The sequence below is a fragment of the Rattus norvegicus genome, chromosome 20 (assembly GCF_021556685.1).
Source record: "Rattus norvegicus strain SHRSP/BbbUtx chromosome 20, alternate assembly SHRSP_T2T, whole genome shotgun sequence".
Classification (NCBI taxonomy): Eukaryota; Metazoa; Chordata; class Mammalia; order Rodentia; family Muridae; genus Rattus; species Rattus norvegicus.
In genome coordinates this window covers 57,282,090-57,297,545 of record NC_141553.1, presented here as the reverse complement: position 1 = coordinate 57,297,545, position 15,456 = coordinate 57,282,090, and the positions used below count along the sequence as shown (strand labels likewise).

General features: G+C 39.9%; 1 pseudogene; it reads right to left on the bottom strand.

The window, feature by feature from the left end:
* Nucleotides 3,056-3,369, bottom strand: LOC120098911 (cytochrome c, somatic-like; annotated as a pseudogene).

Sequence of the window (15,456 nt, the reverse complement as noted above, 5' to 3'; positions counted from 1 at the left end):
AATTTTCAAATTCATCTGGAATATCAAAAAACCCAGGATAGTGAAAACTATCCTCAACAATAAAAGGACTTCTGGGGGAATCACTATACCTGAACTCAAGCAGTATTACAGAGCAATAGTGAAAAAACTGTATGGTATTTTACAGAGACAGACAGGTAGCTCAATGGAATAGAATTGAAAACCCAGGAATGAACCCACACACCTATGGTCACTTGATCTTTGACAAAGGAGCTAAAATCATCCAGTGGGAAAAAGATAGCATTTTCAACAAATGGTGCTGTTTCAACTGGAGGTCAGCATGTAGAAGAATGTAGACCGATCCATTGTTATCGCCTTGTACAAAGCTTAAATCCAAGTGTATCAAGTACCTCCACATCAAACCAGATACATTCAAATTAATAGAATAAAAAGGGGGAAGAGACTTGAACACATGGGCACTGGAGGAATTTTCCTAAACAGAACACCAGTGGCTTATGCTCTAAGGTCAAAAATCGACAATTAGAACCTCATAAAACTGCAAAGCTTCTGTAAGCCAAAGGACAGTGTCATTAGGACAAAATGGCAACCAATAGATTTGGAAAAGATCTTTACCAATCCTACATCTGATAGAGGGCTTATATCCAAAACATACAAAGAACTCAAGAAGTTACACTCCAGAGAGTCAAAGAACCCTATTAAAAATGGGATACAGAGCTAAACAAAGAATTCTCAGCTGAGGAATATTGAATGGCTGAGAAATACCTAAAGAAATGCTCAACATCCTTAGTCATCAGGGAAATGCAAATCAAAATATCTTGAAATTCCACCTCACACCAGTCAGAATGGCTAAGATAAAAAAAACTCAGGTGACAGCAGATGCTGGAGAGGATGTGGAGAAAGAGGAACACCCCTTCATTGTTGGTGGGATTGCAAGCTAGTACAACCACTCTGGAAATCAGTCTGGAGGTTCTTCAGAAAATTGAATATTATACTACCTGAGGACCCAGCTATAACTGCTGGGCATATAAACAAAAGATGTTCCAACATACATCTAAGACACTATGCTCATAGCAGCCTTATCTATAATAGCCAGAAGCTGGAAAGAACCCAGACGCCCTTCCAGAGGAATGGATATAGAAAATGTGGTACATTTACATAATGGAGTACTACTCTGCTATCAAAAACAATGACTTCATGAAATTCATAGGCAAATGGATAGAACTAGAAATTGTCATCCTGAGTGTGGTAACCCAATCACAAAAAAATACAATGGTATGCACTTACTGATAAGTGGATATTAGCCCAAAAGCTCGAATGACCCAAGATAAAATCCACAGACCATATAAAGCTCAAGAAGAAGGACAACCAAAGTGCAGATGTCCTTCTTAATGACCAGTCAGTGCCTGCCTCACCTGGGGATCCAGCCCATATATACATACAGCCACTAAACCTAGACAATATTGATGAAGCCAAGAAATGCATGCTGACAAGAGCCTGATATTGCTGTCTCTTGAGAGGCCCAGCCAGAGTATGACAAATACAGAGGCGAATGCTAGCAGCAAACCATTGAACTGAGAACAGGGTCCCCATTGGAGGAGTTAGAGAAAGGTCTGAAGGAGCTGAAGGGGCTTGCAATCCCATAAGAACAATACCAACCAACCAGAGCTCCCAGGGTCTTAACTACTACCTAAAGAGTACATATGGTCAGACCCATGGGTACAGCTGTATATGTAGCAGAGGATGGCCTTGTTGGGCACCAATGGGAGGAGAAGCCCTTGGTCCTGACAAGGCTGGACCTCCCCCCAGTGAAGAGGAATGTTGGAGGACAGGAAGAGGGGTTTTTGGGGAGGGGGAACACCCTCACAGAAGAAGGGATGAGGAATGGAAAAGGGGACTTATGGCCAGGAAACCAGGAGAGGCAATAACATTTGAAATGTAAATAAAGTATCAAAAAAAAAAAAAAAAAAGAAGCACTGACTCCTCTTCCAGAGGTCCTCAGTTCAAATCCCAGCAATCACATGGTGGCTCAAAGCCATCTGTAATGAGATCTGATGCCCTCTTCTGGTGTGTCTGAAGACAGCTACAGTGTACTTATATATACTAAATAAATAAGTCTTCAAAAAAAAAGAAATTGTTTTCATCATTCTCATTAGATTCCTAGTGAGATATAAAACACATTTTTAAAAAAGTTTCAGAAATGAAACATTGTCCACTGAGAAATCACAATATTATGTCTTTGTGGTCATAAAAGACCCATTTGCAAACTGGGTTAAACTTTGGTTGGTCAAAATCCTACTGAATCTTTGCAATAAAATTAAAATATAAAAAAGAAGCCAAATTTATTTTGTTTGAAATTTTCTCAAGTTGAATTTTATCCACAGTCTACTTTATTAAATGTATTTAAATCTTTTATTTAACTAGTTCATAATTCTGCCATCAGCTTTAACTCTTTAGGAAAACCTCAATTCTGTTCATTTAAACAAATAAGAATTATTCTTTGATTTCATCTTATTCTAATCTGAAATGATATATTTTTAAAGGTTAAATATTCTTCATTTGATATCATACATAAATGCCTTAGTAAATGCCTTTCAGTGGTGAAAGGCAGCACCACTGATGTAGGGAATTCTAATTAACACAGCATTGTCAAGCATAGTTGTTTCCTGGTGTTTAGTATTGCCAGTCAGAGGCCAGTGAATACAAACTGAAACACAGGTGAGTCTTCTCATTTTTGAGACAGTGATAGAATTTTCCAAGTATTTAAACATATTCATATACCCAGTTACATAAATCTAAATATAAGACCATCCAAAAGGTTCGATTTATGGAAAGTAAAACATTTCTAATTAAGTCCAATCTTATCTTGAGAAAGGGAGAGCAGTGATAGCATGTAGACAATTGGAAGTGTTACTTTAAAAAAGATCATATCCAGTTTACAAGTCAGTTTTACTTAAATTAGAACTGTCTAACAAAAACATTGCTAGCCATTCATGATCTGAATTTGGTGTGTGAATTAAATTATGGTATACATTAAAAGCCATGAGACATTTGTTTTGTAATAAATACAGCAGTGGAATTACTTATTAGCAGCCTTTTAAGATAAGCTATTAGGTTTGCCCTTTCTCCCTTCTTAATTCCAGTGAAGATCATTTTTGTTGCAGGAATATACTTTCTGGGATTCTCCAAATATTCCATCATGGTATCCTCTCTCAAGGTGATGCCTTTGTTCTTGTTGGCAACTGTGTAGGATAATCCAGCGGCCTGGCCTGTCTTCCACATGAACAGACCATGGAGCTTTGGTCCAATCTCATGCTTGCCTCCCCTTTCCACAGTGTGGCACTGGGCACACTTCTGAACAAAAGTCTTCTTGTCTTTTTCAACATCGCCCATTTTAAATTTGCTCTGAGCTGGTCAACACCACAAACATTCAGACTCTTAGACAGACACCCCGCTCTGTGAAATGATATTTTTATCAAAAACCATATTACTAGAAAAGATACACATTTTGTGACTCCAACAATAACTCTCCCACAACACGACTTATTCCATATGAAGGAAAAACACTCTCCAACTAATTCTTCATATTTTTTAATTGGTAGTTATTGGTCAAGACAACTCACAACATTGTCACAGATTCGATAGCAGTACAGTGCATCATATTACAGGAAGAATTAAATTTCTGAATTGGCATTTATTTTTAGAAACTCATGGTTTCTTAAAGCTACTTTAAGTTTCTGTAAGGCAAAGGACACTGTCAATAAGACAAAATGGCAACCCACAGATTGGGAAAAGATCTTTACCAACCCTACATCTGATAGAGGGCTAATATCCAAAATATACAAAGAACTCAAGTTAGACTTCAGAGAACCAAATAACCCTATTAAAAATTGGGTGCAGAGCTAAACAAACAATTCTCAACTGGGGAATTTTGAATGGCTGAGAAGCACTTAAAGAAATGTTCAACATCCTTAGTCATCAGGGAAATGCAAATCAAAATAACTCTGAGATTCCTCCTCATACTAATCAGAATGGCTAAGATCAAAAATGCAGGTGACAGCACATGTTGACAAGGATGTGGAGAAAAACGTCTCTCCACTCGGAATACCCAAGATATAATTCACAGACCACATGAAGCTTAAGAAGAAGGAAGACCAACGTGTGGATACTTCAGTCCTTCTTAGAAGGGGAAACAAAATACTCAAGGGAGGAAATACAGAGACAACGTGTAGAGCAGAGACTGAAGGAAAGGTCATCCAAAGACTGCCCCACCTGGGGATCCATCCCATACACAGACCCCAAACCTAGACACTAGAGCAAATGCCCAGAAATGCTTGCTGACAGGAGCCTAATATAGCTGTCTTCTGAGAGGCTCTGCCAGAGCCTGACAAATACAGAGGTGGATGCTTGCAGCCAACCATTGGAGTGAGAACTGGGTCCCCAATGGAGGAGTTATAGAAAGGACCAAAGGAGCTGAAGGGGTTTGCAACCCCATAGGAGGAATAACAATATCGACCAACCAGACACCCCAGAGCTCCCAGGGATTAAACTACTGACCAAAGAATATACATGGAGCGACCTATGGCTCCAGCTGCATATCTAGCAGTCAGGCATCAATGAAAGGGGAGGTCCTTGGTCTTATGAAGGCTCGATGCCCTAGTGTAAGGGAATGCCAGGGCAGGGAGGCAGGAGTGAATAGGTGGGTGGGGGGAGCACCCTCATAGAAGCAGGGGGAGGGAGGATGGTATAGGGGAATTCCAGAGGGGAAACCAGAAAAGGGGATAACATTTGAAATGTTAATAAATAAAATATCCAATAAAAAAGAGAAAAAAGTCCCTCCATTGTTGGTGTGTCTGCAAGCTGGAACAACCTCTCTGTAAGTAGGTCTGGCAGTTCCTCAGAAAATTGGAGATAGTTCTACTTAAAGACCCAGCTATACCACTCCTGGGCATTTACTCAAGGGATGCTGCAACATATAAAAGAACACATGTTCCACTATGTTTATAGCAGCCTTATTTATAATAGCCATGATCCCCAAGAGAGGAATGGATACAAAAAATGTGGTACATTTACACAATGGAGTACCAGTCAGCTATTAAAAATAATGATTTTGTGAAACTTGCAGGCAAATGGATGGAACTAGTAAATATCATCCTGAGTGAGGTAACCCAGACACAGAGAACACACATGGTATATACTTATACCATAGATAAATGAATATTAGCCCAAAAGCTCAGATTACCCATGATACAACCCCAAAACAATATGGACCTTAAGAAGAAAGAAGACCAAAGTATAGATGCTTCAATTCTTCATAGAACAGGAACAAAACAATCACAGGCAATAGAGAGAGGGAGGGATCTGGGAGGAGGAGGGGAGAGGGAAGGAAAGGGGGGCAGGATCAGGTATCGAAAGGGACAGGAGACAAGTACAGAAGGTCAGGAAATTGAATAGAAACATATAGAAGTGGAGCATGGAGAATGGGGGTAGCCAATAGAAAGTCCCAGACTCCAGGGAAGAAAGAGGTTCCCCTGACCTAACGGGGATGACTTGAGCCAAAATATCCAACAAAGTAGAGATAGAATCTGTAGAGACCACCTCCAGTAGATAGGCAAGGCCCCCAGTTGAGGGATGGTGCTACCCTCCCATCTCAAAATTGTTAACCCAGAAATGTTCCTATCCAAACAAAAGACAGGGACAGAAAGTGGAACAGAGGCTGAAGGAAAAGCCATCCAGAGACCGACCCATCTAGGGATCCATCCTATCTACAGACACCAAACTCCAACACTATTGTTAATGGCAAAGAAGCACTTGGTGACAGGAGGCTGGTATGGCTGTTCCCTGAGAGGTTCTACCAGCACCTGACCAATACAGATACAGTACAGCTAACCATTGGACTGAGTCTGGGGACTCCAATGGAAGAGCTAGGGGAAGGGCATAAGGAGCTGAAGGGGATTGCAACCCCACAAGAAGAACAATGTCAACTAACTGGACTACCCAGAGTTCCCAAGGACTAAACCGCCAACCAAAGAGTATACATGGAGGGATCCATGGCTCCAGTCATGTATATAGCAGAGGATAGCCTTATCTGACATCAATGGGAGGAGAAGCCCTTGGTCCTGCAGAGGCTTAATGCCCCAGCATAGGGAGATGCTAGGGTAGTGAGGCAGGAATGAGTGAGAGGGTAGAGGAGCGCCCTTATAAAGGCAAAAGAGAGAGGGGAGAGAGGGGATAAAATGGGGGTGGGGGATTGTGGAGGGCTAACCATGAAGGGGGAAGCCATTTGAAATGTAAACGAATAAAATGATTAATTAAAAAAAGGACACCAAAATTACAAAAGATCAAACCTAAAATATCAAATAAAACACTATAATGTTCATGGGAAAGGAAAAAAACGACTCACCTGATGAATGGGACAACCTCCGTCAGAGGAGAGAATTACAAGAGGTCCCTGAAATTTGTCATAAGTAGGCATAATGGAAAGTAAAAGGCCAGCATTTTAGAACAATTTAGAGAACAGATGTATGAGATTTAGAAATCCCTTTCATGCTTAGTGACTGGACTTGCTCTCCAACCAAAACGTTTGAACACAAACAAGTGCATTGAAAAGGGAAAATCACTTCCTTTGGTGCATGATCATCATTTCCCCTTCCTTTCTGCCCCTTTAAAAGCAAACATGGAGTAGGGCAGATCTCTGTCCAGGACTTCAGTGAAGAAAGGAACAACAGTGAGCTGATTATTCTACCAAATTGACTTACACATTTGTCCTGACACCCTCTTATGATTAATATTGTCATTTGTAACCAAGGGCAAACTATTCTCTGCCCTCCAACAAAGCTCTGAAAATAAAAAAAATAAAAAAAATAAAAAAAAAAAACAAAAAAAATCCTATGCACAAGAGAGGTTATGTGTCTTTTACAAGTTACCTAGACGGTAACAACTTTGTTAGAAGAATGAAATATTTAGCAGTAAGTTATATCTTCTGCTCTAACACCTCTGCACTAGTTCTGCTCAGCTGCATAAAATAATCCTTCCGGTCTTGAGGAGAGCCTGTAGCCATTCCGTGTTTCACCTGACTTAGTGGGCTACGTTCCTGAACAGCTTAGAGATGACTGGCTCCATGTTCAAATGAACCATGTGCTGCGGGTACTCGGTCACTGTGAAACGTCAGCATCTCCTCCGGCTTCCCTTGAGGAGAACTGTGAGTTGAGAAAAAATTTTCTCCCATCATAAACCAATTATTGTTTGTTAATGATAAGGCACTGTGGCCAACAAGGAAGCAGCTTTTCATTTCCTGCCTTACCCACTTTCTCTTTGCAGACAGACAGTGCTTCTTTCACACAATGAACTTTCCACAGTGTCAGCCCTTACCTTTGTTCCTCTGACTTTTCTTTTATTTTTATTTTTTAATTCCTCAAGAAAAAAATTCTGCTTGAATTGATAGCCTGGACTTTTGATTCTAACATTTCAGTGCATGGGCTAAAGGAGATTATATATGTGTCTTGTGTTTCATGGACTTGTGGTCGTGATAATTCAAGTCTAGGTTGCTGGTAATATTCAGGCATTACACAATATATAGTCTGGCAGTGGCCATAAAACAGGCATTTGTTACTGCACTATGCTTTGTGCTGCTTAATGGTATCCACAAATATTTGCAAAACATAAAAAATACTGATACTTTAATGATGCAGTAGAATTACATCAAATAAAAGGCACTTTAGCTACAGCTGTATGACACCAGAATTTACTGCACAACAATGGAAGCAGAATTTAAATGAAAAGTTCTATAGAAAGGAATAGCCAGTTTTTCAAAGCTTATACTTGTGTGTGTGTGTATGTGTGTTTTATTGCTGTGTTAAATTGATTCTATGCAGTAAATGGCACCATTGCCTTTACATAACATTTTGATAATATACAGATGGCAGGTGTTTTTATTTTACATCAGAAGGTATTAATATACAATCATTTTCCCAAGTTTCAAAATGTGACATAATTACAAATCTCAGCCAAGGTAAACACCACGACTATGCGATGACTGCTCACCACACAAATAAAACATTTATAGACATATTTGCTATTGACTGTATAAAATCACTCTATGCCTAACACTCACACTGTTGGTGGTGATGACGCTCCTGAAGACACAGCCATTGACAAGCAGATTGTTACCAGCAGCAACACCTGCCCACTAATATCCCTTTAACAAGCTAAAATTTCAAACATTCTTTTCTTTGTTCATTTTTCTCTTTCCCTTCAGAACTATTGGCTTGAAAGGAATTTGGCCAAGGTGTCTGATTTCCCAGAGTCCACTAGCCCAGCCTAGCACTTGATACTAAATCACAGTGTTTCTTTTGCACACCCTGTTCACAGCGATCTCATTTCAGCTTGGTGCATGCTCTGTGCTGCCTTCCGTGCATCACACATGTCCTCCCCAAAGAGCTTGCACTGCAGACAGCTTTGCCACAGGGCACACAGCCTGGCTGAGATCCAGGACCACACTGTGGGTGATCTCGCTTTGCATTTCATGTTATGTGGCTTTTCTGGATGTTGCTAAGGGAATTCTAGCAAAAGTTATGTCCAACTTTTTGTGTCCACACTGCTTTATCAGAGAGCCTCCATTTGGTGTGGAGATGGTTGCTACATTTTCTCACACTTGATTGTCTCACAAGGCACTTTCAGCTACTAATGCTGATCTGATTATCTTTGCTGAGGCAAGCAAATAACCCATGTAGAACATCCGTACTGCGTCTCTAATATGCTAACTAGTATCATTTGTCCCACATTTTCATTTTAAGGCACAAAATCCATAGCCTTTTAACAAATCAAAAAAATGTACAACCTTGCCTTATTCTGGGACTCTGTGAGGCACAATGGGTAGTGAAGAGTTTACATTTTTCTCTTCCTCAAGGAGTTGCTGCAAATTTCAGATATCCTACCACTATCATTTTATAACCTGTGTGAAAGAAAATACATCTATTGTAGCCTTTTAATTTCTTGTTTAATGTGCAGCTTGTTGTAATATAGTATAATCTTGTAAAATATTCAAAGAGAACCATACAGAGCTACCTCCCATGTACCTACCAGACATAGATTAGCAGACACGCACAGGCGTGCACGCACGCGCACACACACACACCTTTTTGCATACTCACATATTTTTCTAAAATTTTTCTAAAAAAGCCTTAATAGATAGTGTGGCAGTCCATACACTGATATGCATTTTTAAAATATGAAAACTGTGAGACAATTGTAAAATTACTATTGCCAGCAAATGTATAAGTTGAAGTATGTGCCTCTGAGTAATAAATACTTTGAAGAAGACTCTAGAGGGATTAGACACAGAACTATATTATGGAACCTTGGGACATTTCAAACACTACAAATGAAAAAGAATATCATATTTAAAACAGAGATCATATGTATGGTGTTAGCTTTTCAGGAGAAATTCCTTAAAGTTGAAAAAATAGCAATAAAGTACCATTTCTTTTAGCTGAAAAATTGTGCCATGATACATCAATGGAATCTGGTTAAATCCAATAAGGTCCATCTATGGTGAGAAACACTCATCAGCTGTTGAAAAGAAAGACATATGAGCCTGTAAAACAGATTGAAGTAAAAATAGTGTTTTCATATATACAAAAAGATACAAAGTATCACTGGGATATAGATATAGTAACCTTACGATTATTTTACACTCTGCATATTTTTTGGGGGGGGTGAACCCAATTTTTTTTATTAACTTGAGTATTTCTTATTTACATTTCGAATGTTATTCCCTTTCCCGGTTTCTGGGCAAACATCCCCCTAATCCCTCCCCATCCCCTTCTTTATGGGTGTTCCCCTCCCCACCCTCCCCCCATTGCCGACCTCCCCCCAACAATCACGTTCACTGGGGGTTCAGTCTTAGCAAGACCAAGGGCTTCCCCTTCCACTGGTGCTCTTACTAGGATATTCATTGCTACCTATGAGGTCAGAGTCCAGGGTCAGTCCATGTATAGTCTTTGGGTAGTGGCTTAGTCCCTGGAAGCTCTAGTTGCTTGGCATTGTTGTTCATAAGGGGTCTTGAGCCCCTTCAAGCTCTTCCAGTTCTTTCTCTGATTCCTTCAACGGGGGTCCCGTTCTCAGTTCAGTGGTTTGCTGCTGGCATTCGCCTCTGTGTTTGCTGTATTCTGGCCGTGTCTCTCAGGAGAGATCTACATCCGGTTCCTGTCAGCCTGCACTTCTTTGCTTCATCCATCTTGTCTAATTGGGTGGCTGTATACACTCTGCATATTTTTAAAACAATCACCTTACAACACTTAAATAAATGAACACTATGAATTTTGAAGGGAACAGATAGAGTGGGCTTATAAGTTTTTATTTAGATTACTTGAAGGACAGATCTAAAAAACTTAAGAATATACAAGTCATCTGATTGAATTTTGAAAATACCCCAATAGAACAAAGAATGAAGTCATATGAAATCCATGTGCCTTTGATTGTAGCCCCCCAGAGAGACTAAGACCAAGATATATAACTCGAATTCTGTTTTAGTTAAAAATATAACCAGAGCTTCAGCCCCGAGCCTCCCGCCAGGACAGATCATCAGTGTGCCTGACCCTCTGAAGACTCCACAGTCTGAAGGCCTCCCAGGAGATCTGCTGCCCTCACAGCAGCAGGAAAGGAACCTGTCCAGATAACTTTAGCATTGGGGACCACCAAAGATCCCAGCAGATGTGTTGTGGTTTGCCCTGAAGTTATCTGTATTTTGATGCTAATTCCACTGCCCCAAGGACAGCTACATAGTCACCTACTCAGAAGTCAGATGACTTCACCAGAACCACCTCCCCATTGAATTTGTAAAGTACAGGTGATGGGCAGGTACAAGAGAAAAGGAAGCCTTTCATTAGAGGAGAAGGAAGGATGGGCGGAAGAGAAGTTTGAAGGAGGAGGAGGAGACTAGGGGAGAGAGAAGGAGACGGGAGAGAGGAGAGAGAGGGGAGAAGCCATGGCAGGTGATGTTAAGATTCTGCTCTGTGTATTTACAGGTCGTTATCAATGTTCCTAAGGGATGGATGGTACCGGGCTTTGTATGTTTAAGTGGGCAATTATATCTTACCAATTGGACCTAAAATTACTGTGTTGTGTGTTCTTTTATGTGGGGGTTTGAGTGTAGGAAAGTGTTCGGCTGGGATGTGTTTCCGCCAAGATATCTAGCAGATATCTTGGGGCACCGCAGTGCAGACCTAGCGGGTAAAAGACAACTATACCATTTTATTTTTATATTTTTACAACAACAGGGATGTCTCCTTTCCACTCGATCTCTATCACCCTTCTGACCTAAACTTTTAACCAGGGCAGATAATCAGCAAGTCTGAAGTATCTTTTAAAGACCCCACAATCTGAAAGTGTCCTAGGAAATTTGCTGCACCCAGGGCAATAGGTAAGGGACCCTCCCAAATGATTTCAGCAGCAGGGCCCCACTGAGGATCCCAGGAGATACAGGACTAAGCTCCAACCCCCTTCTAGCCTACACATTCAGCCTGGGCAGATCAACAGTTAGTCTGCCCTTCTGAAGACCTCGTTATCTGAAGCCCTCCCTCCCAAGAAGGAGATCTGCTGCACCCAGGGCAACAGATCCCACAGTTTGAAGGCCTCCCAGGAGATCTGCTGAAGCCAGGGAACATATTATCAGCATGTATCCCCTTTAAAAACACCCAGTCTGAATGCCTCCCAAGAGAGCTACTGCAGCCAGGGCCACAGGCCTCCCAGGAGACCTGCAGCAACCCAAGGACACAGGAAGCAGGCTCCAGACAGAGATACCCAGGCTGATTAATACCAGAGATACCCCATGCTAGAGGCAAGCACAAGACCATAAGCAACAGAAGACAATATACTTGGGCATTATCAGAACCCAGTTCTCCCACCGCAACAAGCCCTGGATACACTAACACACCTGAAAACCATGACGTTGACCTAAAATTCTATCTCATGAAGATAATAAAGTTCTTTAAAGAGATAATAGATATTGAAGGAAATACAGGAAAACACAGGTAAACATGTAGAAGCTCTTAAAGAGGAGACAAAACTCTTAAAGAAATACAATAAAGCACAATCAAACAGGTAAAGGAATTGTAAAAAGCAGTCCGGGTTGCTACCCTCACAGAGAGAGCTGAAAGCCAGCTGCCAAGAGCCACTACATGCTTGAGAGCAGAGATAAGGCCAGCTTTTCTGCTCCAAGTGTCCTGCCTGGTGGACTCGGGACACACAAAGGCAGAAGTCCTCTGGGACCCGGCACTTCTGGTTTTTGGTTGTGGCCTGAACTTTTCTGATTCTGGCCCACAGCTCCCTGCTCCCAAATCCCATGGGAGAGAGAGCTGAACACCCAGAAGTGTTGGGACAAGATCTTTACCAATCCTACATCTGATAGTGGGCTAATATTCAAAATATAGAAAGAACTAAAGAAGTTAGACTCCAGAGAACCAAATAACCCTATTATAAAATGGGGTACAGAACTAAACAAAGAATTCACAGCTGAGGAATATCGAATGGCTGAGAAGCACCTAAAGAAATGTTCAACATTCTTAGTCATCAGGAAATTGCAAATCAAAACAACCCTGAGATTCTACCTCACACCAGTCAGAATGGCTAAGATAAAAAACTCAGGTGACAGCAGATGCTGGCAAGGATGTGGAGAAAGAGGAACACTCCTTCATTGTTGGTGGCATTGCAAACTGGTACAACCATTCTGGAAATCAGTCTGGAGGTTCCTCAGAAAATTGGACATTGCACTACCCGAGGACCCAGCTATATCTCTCCTGGCAATATACCTTATTTATAATAGCCAGAAGCTGGAAAGAACCCAGATGCCCTTCAACAGAGGAATGGATACAGAAAATGTGGTACATCTACACAATGGAGTACTACTCAGCTATCAAAAACAATGACTTCATGAAATTCATAGGCAGATGGATGGATCTGGAAAATATCATCCTGAGTGAGGTAACCCAATCACAGAAAAACCACATGGTATGCGCTCATTGATAAGTGGATATTAGCCCAAATGCTTGAATTACCCTAGATGCACAGAACACATGAAACTCAAGGATGACCAAAATGGAAATGATTCACTCTTTCTTTAAAAGGGGAACAAAAATATCCATATGAGGGGTAGGGAGGCAAAGTTTAGAACAAAGACTGAGGGAACAGCCATTCAGAGCCTGCCATTTATACACATGTGGCATATATGTATAATCTCCACCAAAACTAGATAAGATGGATGAAGCTAAGAAGTGCAGGCTGACATGAATGGGATATAGCTCTCTCCTGAGAGACACAGCCAGAACATGTCAAATACAGAGGCGAATGCTAGCAGCAAACCACTGAACTGAGAATGGGACCCCCCGTTGAAGGAATCAGAGAAAGGACTGAAAGAGCTTGAAGACCCCATATGAACAACAATGCCAACCAACCAGAGCTTCCAGGGACTAAGCCACTACCCAAAGACTACACATGGATTGACCCTGGGCTCCAACTGCATATTTAGGAGTAAATAGCCTTGTTAGGGCACCAGTGGAAGGGGAAGCCCTTGGTCCTGCCAAGGTTGGACCCCCAGTGTAGGGGATTGTTGGGCGGAGAAGTAATGGGGGGTGGATGGGGAGGGGAACACGCATTTGGAAGGGGAGGGAGAGTGGTTAAGGGGCTGATGGACAGGAAACCTGGAAAGGGAATAACATTTGAGATGTAAATAAAAAATACCCAATAAAAATGGAAAAAATATACATTATGTACATCTATGCAATGTACAATTAATATATAATAGAACATTCTAAAATTAATATCAGAATTAAATAACAAACCATAATGAGACATTAATCTTTGACTACTAGAATATTTAAAGTAAAATATTGATGATACCAAGTTGTGGGATGGCAAGAATGAACTCTGACCCATGCCTTTTATGATATGAACAAGCTGAGAAACTCTAGTTAATAGTGTGTCCCTTTTCTACAAAGATAAATACTTGTTCTTCATATAGTCCAGCCATCTACTATTAAAAAAAATACCTAAGAGAACTGAAAACATTTACTCTCATGAAGAATGTCTGGATCAACTTTATTAATAATACCCTAGAGCCATAAACATCTGACATGTTCGATATCAGAAAAACAAACAAGTTGTTGTGTGTGCACTTTTGCGTATGAAGAGCCAGCTTACAAATACACACAGTACAAGAAACATAGAAAAAGTATTTTTTCAAACAAGGTAACAGACACAAAAAGATATAGACAGTTTCAGACTATCTGTTTTGGTAAAACAAAAAAACATATTGGTCCTTTTATTGGTCCTTTTTTTTTAAAGCCAAAATTAAATTTTATTTCACATTGATAGAAACTGTGAAAACATGACATTTTCCCACATGACAGCACACGAATTCATTATTTCTTAACCCAAATAAATCTCTACAAGTAGAATAACTGAAGTAAATTTATGTTCTCCACAGTAAAGCAAAATAGCAAGTGATTGTTAGTTTTTTTAAATCCAAACAAAGACTCAGCTTCATTGTTACCACTCTATCCAGGACATACCTAATGATCTCCTTATCAGTCAGCTCCTGTTATAAAGATGCTTCTCCTTGGTCTGTTGGAAAACAGCAGGAAAAGCAACCATTCAGAAATAACCATAATTTTTGCAACATATTCAACCGCGTGGTGACAGTTATAAATATGGGTTTTATATATATATATATATCTCCAGCCCTTATTACCCATAAATTAAAATTTTTTCTCCAGTATTTTGAATTTGTTGATTTAAAATCAAATGACTGTTATTTTAATGTTTGCAAAGGAGACTGATTATCAAAAGCTCCTTTACTTAAGATGAAAATTTCAGACTAGTATGTCACCCAGATAAAAACAAAAGTTGGATTGCTCATCTTGGACAGTATTTGGTTTTTAAGCGTAACATGTACAGAAAATATAAACTTAAACTCTGTTTGACAGTTGATGATATGCTGATGTGAAGGTGTAAAATGAAAGTTTATTTAAATTATAAAGTATCGCTGTGAAACTAAAAAAAAGATGTTTAAGAAATTATATTCTTATTATACAATATATAGTTTATATATAATATAGTATGTATATTATATATACTTTGTATATATTATATATTATATAGTTTTTACAGAAAAATAAAACCACAGAATTATTACCAGAACTGAAGATTCTGGCAACTCTTCAGCCTAACATTGGACGAAGGTGTAGTTATTTGAAATACGTAAGCTTAAGTAATGTTTGGTTTCTTTTCACATTGTCTATATTGGAAATACTGTATGTCTGTGTTTCAGAATGTCAAAATAATATATAGTGACAGATTTGCTTTTTATGACAGGGAGGCAATATTAGTTTTCTATGGAAAATCAAAAAAGAAAGAACCTACTTTTTTTTCTTGAGAGGAGAAAAATTACATCGAAGTGGGGGAAACCCTGGTCTCCCAATAGCA